This window comes from Rattus rattus, chromosome 1 (genome assembly GCF_011064425.1).
Source record: "Rattus rattus isolate New Zealand chromosome 1, Rrattus_CSIRO_v1, whole genome shotgun sequence".
In the NCBI taxonomy this organism is placed as follows: domain Eukaryota; kingdom Metazoa; phylum Chordata; class Mammalia; order Rodentia; family Muridae; genus Rattus; species Rattus rattus.
In genome coordinates this window covers 5009132-5018709 of record NC_046154.1, presented here as the reverse complement: position 1 = coordinate 5018709, position 9578 = coordinate 5009132, and positions in this window count along the sequence as shown.

Here is a 9578-nt window from a genome sequence, read left to right as displayed (position 1 = left end):
CAAACCATAACCACCACCCAATCTCCTCACCCCCACCCCAACGACCAACAACCACAGACTGAGCCTCTTGGGGCTCTACCCTTTATATGCCTTCTGAAAAGTTCCCATCATTCCAAATGTCACATAACCACAGCAGAAGCACGTGGATGTCTTTGAATTCCAAGCCAGTCTGGTTTACAGAGAGAGTTCCAGGCAAGCCAGGACTAGATGACGAGGTCATCTTTATAACAAAACCTTTCCCGAAGGATGAGTAGGACAAGGCAACATCTTGAACAAAAAGTCAAACCATAATGAATAATGAGATTATAAAGGTAACTTTAATAAATCAATCTGAGAGTCCATTATAATCTGTTCCAAGCAACTGTCAGGTGATCTCAAAAGTTCACAGCAAAGATGATAGGAAAGTCAAACACAAACAATGTTTAATACAGCATGGAAAGATACATTGTATCCACTTGTATCAATTTCCTCCTCCCCAGATCAAGGTTTGGTACAATTAATTACCTCAGTCTTCCTCTCTGAGACATTCTACAGCTTGGAGCCCTTTCTTAGAGCCTGCCTTCTTGGATGAATTTGGTGTGACAGAACCAACCTGCTCTGTCCAAGACCAAGGAGAAACATGGTCCCACTTCCCACTGCAGAATCTGTTGGTCACCTCTATCCAAGAGGTCCTGGATTGACACTGTGACTGTCACCCTAATTGTTGCCTCTCCATCCACCACATCTGGCTGCTACAGGAAGTGCTGGCTGGGCATACCCTCTTCCCCTCTCTAACCTTTTGCCAGAGAGAAATTAACTCTGGGTAATTTGGGAGGATAATCATCTGCCCCTGAGAAAGGCTGGACTATCTTCATCTGTATCCTTTTTATCAAAATTATTTTTGTGACTGCTCTTTGCTTTAAAGCATCCCAGAAGTTCCTCAGGGACTCTAGCTTGCTGCAAACTGTCTACCAGGAACATAGACATACCAGTCCTTTGCTTTGCTTTTTCCTTAACTCTGCTAAGTCGTTTTACTCTACAAATATTCTTTACATGTTGGTCTAGATTGTGCAGGTCTCTCAAAGCCTTTACTTGATGAAGGTCACATCCCACTATGGAACTCAACAAAACCTGACATTGTTAAGGTCCCAATCTGCATGTTGGGTCACAGGTCTTTAGTTTTCTTAATGGTCAGATATAAGGGCTTTGTTCTATCTTTTTTTTTTTTTACTTTGTTCTCCTTCTCCTCACTCTTATTTTTCCCATGGGGTCTAAATTCTTGGGTCCCAGGAAAGGCTTCTGAGCGTGTATCTAATGTGTATTCTGTTCCTCTCAGCTTTAAGCTTTAAGAAGCAACAAGGCAGCATCCACAGCTTCTCCTTGTATTTGTTTGTCAGATCAAGGACTAAATAAAGAAGAGGATGCTGCCACATCTCCTCTCATCTTATAATTCCTTCTTTACCCAAACACATTCTTGACTGGCCACCATCTCAACCTCAGATGCATTTCTTACTATGCAAAGCAGTGGCCAGAGAGTCTTTGCCAGAGTTGATGACAGTCCCCACCCTTGCACGGTACTCTCAAAGACTGTGAAATGTTACATCGTGGACCCCGTTCTTCAAGCAGGCAGGCTACCCCATACAACGTAGACCAAGATGGTCATCCTGGGGTTCCCCTCGGACAGTCCAAGTCCTGAGGGCTTAAGCTTAGTTACATGTCTCACTACCCGTAGCAGGAACCATGAAAGTGCTGCCATACAAAAGGCACAACAGATGGGAGGGGGTGGCTGTATCAGAATCTCCTCCTTGGATGCTCCTCCCTCAGGCTGCCCAGCCTCAGTTGCTTGCCTTGCTACCCATAGCCAGGACAATGCACTCACCCAACTTATTTTGGATTCTGCTGAGAGTTTGGATGCCAAGGATTGTGTGGCAGGCTTTTCCTGTGGAGGAAACACACACACACACACACACACACACACACACACACACAACACACACACGGAGAGGGGGGAAGGTGAGGAGAAAGAGAGAGAGGGCTGGGGATTTAGCTCAGTGGAGAGACCTAGGAGAGCAAGGAGGGTTGGAGCTCTGAAAAAAAAAGAACCAAAAAAAAAAAGAGAGAGAGAGACAGACAGACAGACTAGGAGAAAGCTCACTACATACCAAAGTATGCCTATGTCTAGTTTGGTGAACAAAAAAATTCTTTCAACATATTTTTATTGATTCTTCGGGAATTTCACACTATGCACCTTGATCACACTCAGGGTGAGTTTCTCAGTCCTTTCCATGTCTGCTCCCTACCCTTGTGACCTCCCCACCAAAAAAAAATAAACATCTCTTAAAAGTCTAATTTTTGGGAGAGATGGCTCAGTGGTTAGGAGCACTGACTGCTCTTCCGGAGGTCCTGAGTTCAGTTCCCAGCAACCGCATGGTGACTCACAACCATCTGTAATGGGATCCGATGCCCTCTTCTGGTGTGTCTGAAGACAACTACAGTGTATTCATATAAATAAAATAAATTTTTTTCAAAAAGTCTAATTTTCATCAACCGCATGGTCCCCTCCCATATCCCAGCAGAAGCCATCCATTGTGGAGAGAGAGCATCCACATCCTTGTCACACTTTTTAATAATTCTCTTCCATGGCCCCCTGTTTAGGTTGCTACTTTTTTTTAAAAGGGGTGGTAGTTAGGGTGGAAGTAGGGGTTCTCACGAAGCATTCTGCATTCCTCTTCTCAACTGTGCACCTGCAGTCACCCATGTCAATGCCAAAGTAGCTTCCTTGCTAATTACAGTTCAAGGGAGCAAGAATCATTGGCTTCCATGTGGTTTCTGTTGGCAGCACAGACCCTGAACAGGGTCTCCCCACCCCGACCCCCCAGCTGCAGTAGCTCCACATATCCAGACAAGGCCCTTGGAGGCAGCTCAGACCAAGGACATCTACATGGCCCCGGGTGTCAGTGCAGGTCATTTTCATCAGTCTGTTCCTCACCGATGTGTCTCCAGGTCTGCCGCTCTCCATTTTTCCATCCATCCCATATCTCCATTGAGTCTTTGTTTAGCTTAGTGGTGCCCACCGCCTGCCCCACAAAGGCAAGGTGGTCACAAATGATTTTTATTATTGGGCTTACTAACAGGAATATGGGTGAAGGGTTATGTACAAGGATAAAAGATAACTCACAGGCTGCAGAGATGGCTCAGTGGTTAAGAGCACTGACTGCTCTTCCAGAGGTCCTGAGTTCAAATCCCAGCAACCACATGGTGGTTCACAACCATCTGTAATGGGATCCGATGCCTCTTCTGGTGTGTCTGAGGACAGCAACACTACACTCATATACATAAAATAAATATATTTTTAAAAGATAACTCAAAAGCTACCCCTACCCCTATTGGCTGGCTGGCTGAGATGGTGGTGAAATGGCTCTTTGGGCGGTTGCTATCCTGTAAATTTGGACTGGGGTATTAAATAGGGTCCACCGGTTACCTAAAGGACCTTCCCAAGGCACCTCTTCCCATAGTACATTTTTTTTTTCACTGAACTTTAGTTGTTCAGAGTATCCACCCTCAGTAACTGTTTACTCTCTTTCATATTGATTTGCTGGTACAGGCCCTGGAAAATTTTGTACTCTTTTTTTTTTTTTTCTTTTTTTCGGAGCTGGGGATCGAATCCAGGACCTTGCACTTTCTAGGCAAGCGCTCTACCACTGACGTAAATCTCCAACCAAAAATTTTGTACTCTTACTCTTCCCATTGAGGCTTACCTGCTGTTTCCACCAGAGGTTTGTGAGCCTCAGCGCTCCTTTTGATACCACAGTGTTTCCATTTAAAAGGAATGTTGCAATCTGGAGACACATGCCTATCACACCCATACCACATAGAAAAACAAAGCAAACAAAACTCAGAAAGCTTCCAATTCTCCACTTGGGCTAAGACCAGAGAGACCTGGGTATGTTCTCAGTCCTGGCCTCATAGAGACAGGCACAAGGGACTGCTCACTGTCCCCTGGGAGACAGCTGTCCTCGAGGTACCAGAACTGAGCTCCTAGCTAAGCTTCCCGAGGAAAAGCCTACAGGCCTCCAAGATATCAAAGATTCAGGACAGGGTGGAGTAGACATTTCCACAACAGGAACGAGATAAGGTACTATGGTGTTTTTATTCTACCCCAGGAATGGAAAAGCAGACATAATTAGATACATAACGGAAATGAGAACACTGGATTGTTTCTGGCAGCACATTGGTGTAGTGAGAATTCTGGGATTTTGGTTTCTTAAAAAAACCAACCAGCCAAACGAATGTCAACAACAATAAGCACAGAAAATATACTCATGTCTACATAGAGAAATCATGTCTCAAGCAACAATAAAACCACAGAAATATTGTAAGAGCATGATTTCATTTTAATACTGGGTGTGGGGATGTGGGGCTGCTTCTGACTGTCCACAGCAGCTGACTGTGATTTGCCTCGTGCTCTAGCAGAGGTATGGTTTTGCCAGTTGCAGATAATTTCTGAAATTGCGTGACATTTGGAAAATCCCCTCTGGGAGCGGTATTGGGGAATATTCTTGAACCAGGGGCTGCAATATATTTTTTGCTGGTGTCTTGAACAAAAGTAACCATCTCTTTGCCCCCTGATGTTTTCTCTAAGGCATTTGAAATAAAATTTTCCATTCTGTCTAGCCCCAAATGGGGGGTGGGGGTGCACTGTAGTTAGTCTTTGACTCCTTTGTGAGTTCTTTTTTCCACCCTTCTAATACTAGACAGGAGGAAAGAGATAGAAAGGGTTGTCATCAACAATAGGAGTGTCAAGTTCCTTATGGAAACTTTGATCTTCACCCGGGATATCTAAATTCTTCTTTACACACAACCACTTAACAAACTGCAAACAACAGCTCACCCACTGGGGCTCTAGCATTTTTACACCCTCTGAGAAGTCCCCCAAATTCTAACACCACACAGTCACATTAACTATCTGCAGCTGTTAAAAAAAAAATTGAGGCTAACCATAGTGCTGCGGACAGTCCTAATGCCACATCTGGGGTTAAAAGAAAACAGTCCTGAGTTTTAAAAAATACTAGGGCTGGAGATGGCTCAGCGGTTAAGAGCACCTGACTGCTCTTCCAGAGCATGAACCACATGGTGGCTCACAACCATCTGTAAAGAGATCCGATGCCCTCTTCTGGTGTGTCTGAAGACAGCTACAGTGTACTTATATATAATAAATGAATAAATCTTTAAAAAATACTAAAATTCTTACTACAGGTATATAAATGCTAGGTCCCCTCAAGGCAGGGTTGGTAGCTGTTGGTCATTCAGGGAGGCTGTTTGCAGTGTGTTATGCTCAAAGGAAAAACAAGAAGAAATTAAATTCAGAGATCTCTGTCTCTCTCCTTTTCCTTTCCCTACGATCTAGCAATGGGTAAAACTGGGGGGGGGGAGGGTGTGTTGGGATAAAGGGTGGAAAAAGAACCCATGAAGTAGCTAAGACCGGTTACAAGTGGCTCCTCAATGTGGGACTCGAAAGTTAAAGATAAAAATGGGAAGTTTGATTTCAAATGCTGTAGAGAAAACAGCAGGGGATGAATGGATGAAGGGATGGGTATTTTTTCTTCAAGAGGCCAGCCAAAGGTTTACTGTGGCTGCTAACTGTAACTTTGTGCCTTCTACCTGGCCTTTTTGTTCCCCCAAATAACTACTCTGAGATTTCTAATTAATATTTATGAATAAATGCCTAGGCCAATAACCTCGGCTTTGTTCACCAACTAGCTCATATCCCAGTAATTCAGTTTGCTCTATTCTAAGCATGCAACATGGCTGGTTACCTAGCCCTTTGGAAATAGTAATGGAGTTGATAGCACACCCTCATGAAAAGAGGAAGACTCCATTTGCTTACTCTCAACTCCCAGCCTTGCCCTGCCAGCTCAGGGATTTCTAAGACTGAATCTGGACCATATTTACAGGATTTGGCATTTCTAATTAATGCTTATGTTTAGGTAAATAAAGCTTGTGAGGGGCTGGAGAGATGGCTTAGTGGTTAAGAGCACTAAGTACTGTTACTTTATAGGTCAATTAAGAACTCAAACTGGATTGCCTGGACCCCTTAGCAAGGGAGGGCAATGACACCAGGCAGATTATAGGCCTTACATAGGAACAATTAGTCAAACAATCTCATTCTTTATATCACCAAAACAATGATGCTGGAGACAATAATTTGGTATACAAGTCAATTTATAAATACAAGTGCTCAGTGTCCTCAGTTTCTTCCTGTATCACATAATAGTGTTAATCCTCGAGGACTTATCTTAATAAATAATATCTTAACAATATCTTAATAAATAAAAAGGGGGAGTTATATCCTGTATGCATTATTTAAATAATGCTCTTTTTATTTCAATTTTAAAATTTGGATGCATACTTCTGCCTAGGTGAAATAGGAAGATCCACATATTGGCATGGTCCTGTTCAGGTATTTTATATGGGGAAGAGGGAATGTTTGTGTTTTTCCTACAAGATGCCATGGGAGTATGTCAGGTGCCAGAGTGGCTGGTGAGATCCTGGGAGCATGAAGATTCAGCTCTCCTGGTTCAGGTCCTTGGAGTCATTCCTGTGCCCTTGGAGGAAGATGGAGGATTCCCCCTCATCTTTTGTCATCACAGAGATTCTGGCGTTGCTGCAGTCATTGTTACCAGTGCTACATGACCTGTCCCACCATGACCTGCGCTCCAACCCTCTGTGCACCACTACTTGCCGGAGAAGACTGAACTCCAGCCGTTATCCTTGCCCCTTCTCATTCCCCTGGTGGCTGTCGCCGCAGTGATTGGTGTTGCCATTTTGTAGTTTGTGGCTTCACAGGAATGCCATCTGCATGAAGCTGCTGGAGATCGGGGAACTTTGCCCTGGTTATGCGAATCTCAGACATGGTTCCATTGCCTGCCAGTTGTTCCAGAGAAGGATGGCCGATACTGAACTGTCTTGGGAAAGACTTTGGCATCTTCACCGCTATTGTAGCAGCCATTGCTGCTGCAGCCACTGGGTCTGCAGTGTCTGAGTTACCCTCCCCCAATCTACTGTTAGGCAAGCACAGTGGGTTAACTTTCTGGAGTAGTTGCTGACGACTGGGAATTCTAAATTTTAATACAGGAACGGCTTGACAATGGCTCTCGGTGTTATGGCCCTCTGAGTTTCAGGCCTAGGGTGTCGCAGTAGTCGACTTTGTGCTTCTTATCATATGCACAAACAGCACTCCCAGTTCTGGGCAGCAACTAAGCAGGTGGTGTTCTCCTTGGTAGGAGATAAACCTTCTGCCCAAATTGGGCTCAGCCTTCTTGAGAAGCAGTTAGTTAAGGAAGGGAAACTCTTTGGGACCAGGCCTCGCCTAAGACAGGAAATTCTGAGACTGACAGAATTTTCCAAAGATGGGAAAGAGGCTTGTTATCTCAAAGTGTCCTAAGATCGGCGCTGCTTAAAAATTAATATAGGGGGACTTGCTTAAAAAAATAAAACAGGGGGACTTGTCAGAGCCTCCTGGGTCCCCTGCAGTTTTTCACTCCCACCTTGTCAGACATTTCTGGGTCCCTTGCAGGGTTTGACCCCTACTGAGCCCTGCTAATACATGTGGAGGCCTTTGTTCCTAACAAAGGAACAGTCTGGCCCAGTAACAACACACCTGGGCGAAATTCGTTCCTGTTTTTTGTCTTTTGTTTTTGAGATTTAGGCTGGTTTTCCTGATTTCTCCCCAGTAAATTTGGGGGCACATAGTCAGTCTTTTGTTACCAAAGCCTTAAGCCTGGGTTTCCCACTATGCTTCCTAGAATTTTCCACCTGGTCAACTTGGGGTATATATTCAGAAAATAAAGATACAGAATGGGCATTCTTTTCTTTTTTTTTTTTTAAAGATTTATTTATTTATTAATATAATAACCTGTAGCTGTCTTCAGATGTGTGTGGGTTTTTTTTTTACAGATGGTTTTGTTTTGGTTTTTGAACTTGACCTCTGGGGACTGAAGTGGGGCTTTGCAGTGAGCCATCTCTCCAGCCCTGGGCATTCTTTCTTAACATGAATAACCCGCATGTGTTTTTTGTTTGTTTGGTTGGTTGGTTGGTTGGTTCCCCCCCTCCCCCGGAGCTGAGGACCGAATCCAGGGCCTTGCGCTTGCTAAGCAAGCACTCTACCACTGAGCTAAATCCCAACCCCTTGTGTGTGTTTTTTTAATCCCACAGGCTTACTTACGCCCGGTTCTTGGTGCCATTCAGTGTGGGCATCGACAATCATCCTCTCAGTTTCCTGGATTTTCTCTTCCTCAGAGTTCAGGGCAAATCGTTCGTGTTCTCTCTCTCTCTCTCTCTCTCTCTCTCTCTCTCTCTCCCCGCTCTGCCAGAACTCCCACCTCCTATTTCCTGCCTCAGCTCATTGGTCAGAGGCATTTTTATGGACAGGTGATACTTCTATACAGTACAAGAGATTCTCTCTACAGCCACTGTTGGGATATTTTTCCCAGAAGGGATGTTCTGGTGGTTTTTTCTTTTTGTTTTTTGTATGTTTGTTTGTTTGTTTTTTTTTTTTGATTCTTTTTTTTTTTTTTTTTTGGGGCTGGGGTCCGAACCCCGGCCCTTGCCCTTCCTCGGCAACCGCCCTCCCACTCAGCTAAATCCCCAACCCCTTTTTTCTTTTTCCAGGATATTTTTTGTTTCAGTAAAAGTTTGAGCCTGGCTGGGAGCAGTTGGGATAAATGAGGCCACCAAAGAGGTTGGGTTGATGTGGTACCATGGCTAATAGTGGGGTAGTCAAACTTTAACTAGAGGTCTCAGATCTCAGGTCTCAGCTGATTGTGATTCGCCTCGTGCTCTAGCAGAGACATGGTTTTGCCAGCTACAGATAGTTTCTGTGGTTATGTGATGTTTGATAGTTTGGGAAGTTTTCAGAGGATATATAAATGCTAGAGCCACCAAGAGGCTGGGTTGGTGGTGGTTGGTCAATCAGTGGGGTTGGTTGCAGTTTGTTAGTTGTAGTGCTCAAAGAAGAAATTAGATTCAAGGATCCCTTCTGGGGTTCCTTCTTTCCTCCTCAGTGGTCCTTCTTCCCTCCTCTTTTTTTTTTTTTTTTTTTTTTTTGGTTCTTTTTCTTCCTTCAAGGATCCCTTCTTCTTCCTCCTCCTCCTCTTCCTCCTCTTCCTCCTCTTCCTCCACTTCCCCTTCCCCTTCCCCTTCCACTTCCACTTCCCCTTCCCCTTCCCCCTTCTTTCTTCTTCTTCTTCTTCTTCTTCTTCTTCTTCTTCTTCTTCTTCTTCTTCTTCTTCTTCTTCTTCTTCTTCTTCTTCTTCTTCTTCTTCTTCTTCCTCTCCTTTCTAGTGATAGAGGTTGAAACTGGTGGGGGGGGGATAAAGGTTAAGAAAAAAAGAACCCACAAAGTAGCAAAGACCAGCTACACATTTGAATATGAAAAATTCCTAGGAAATCTGAGTAGACTAAATCATCAAATGGGCCAGAGGGGTCAGCAGATCTTCAGATGTCTTGAACCCAGGCCTACTAGCTGTTCCTATGCTAGGCAGTTGAGTTAATGTTGACTAGCTGATGCCATGCAGCCCACAAAAGCCATGATGACAATT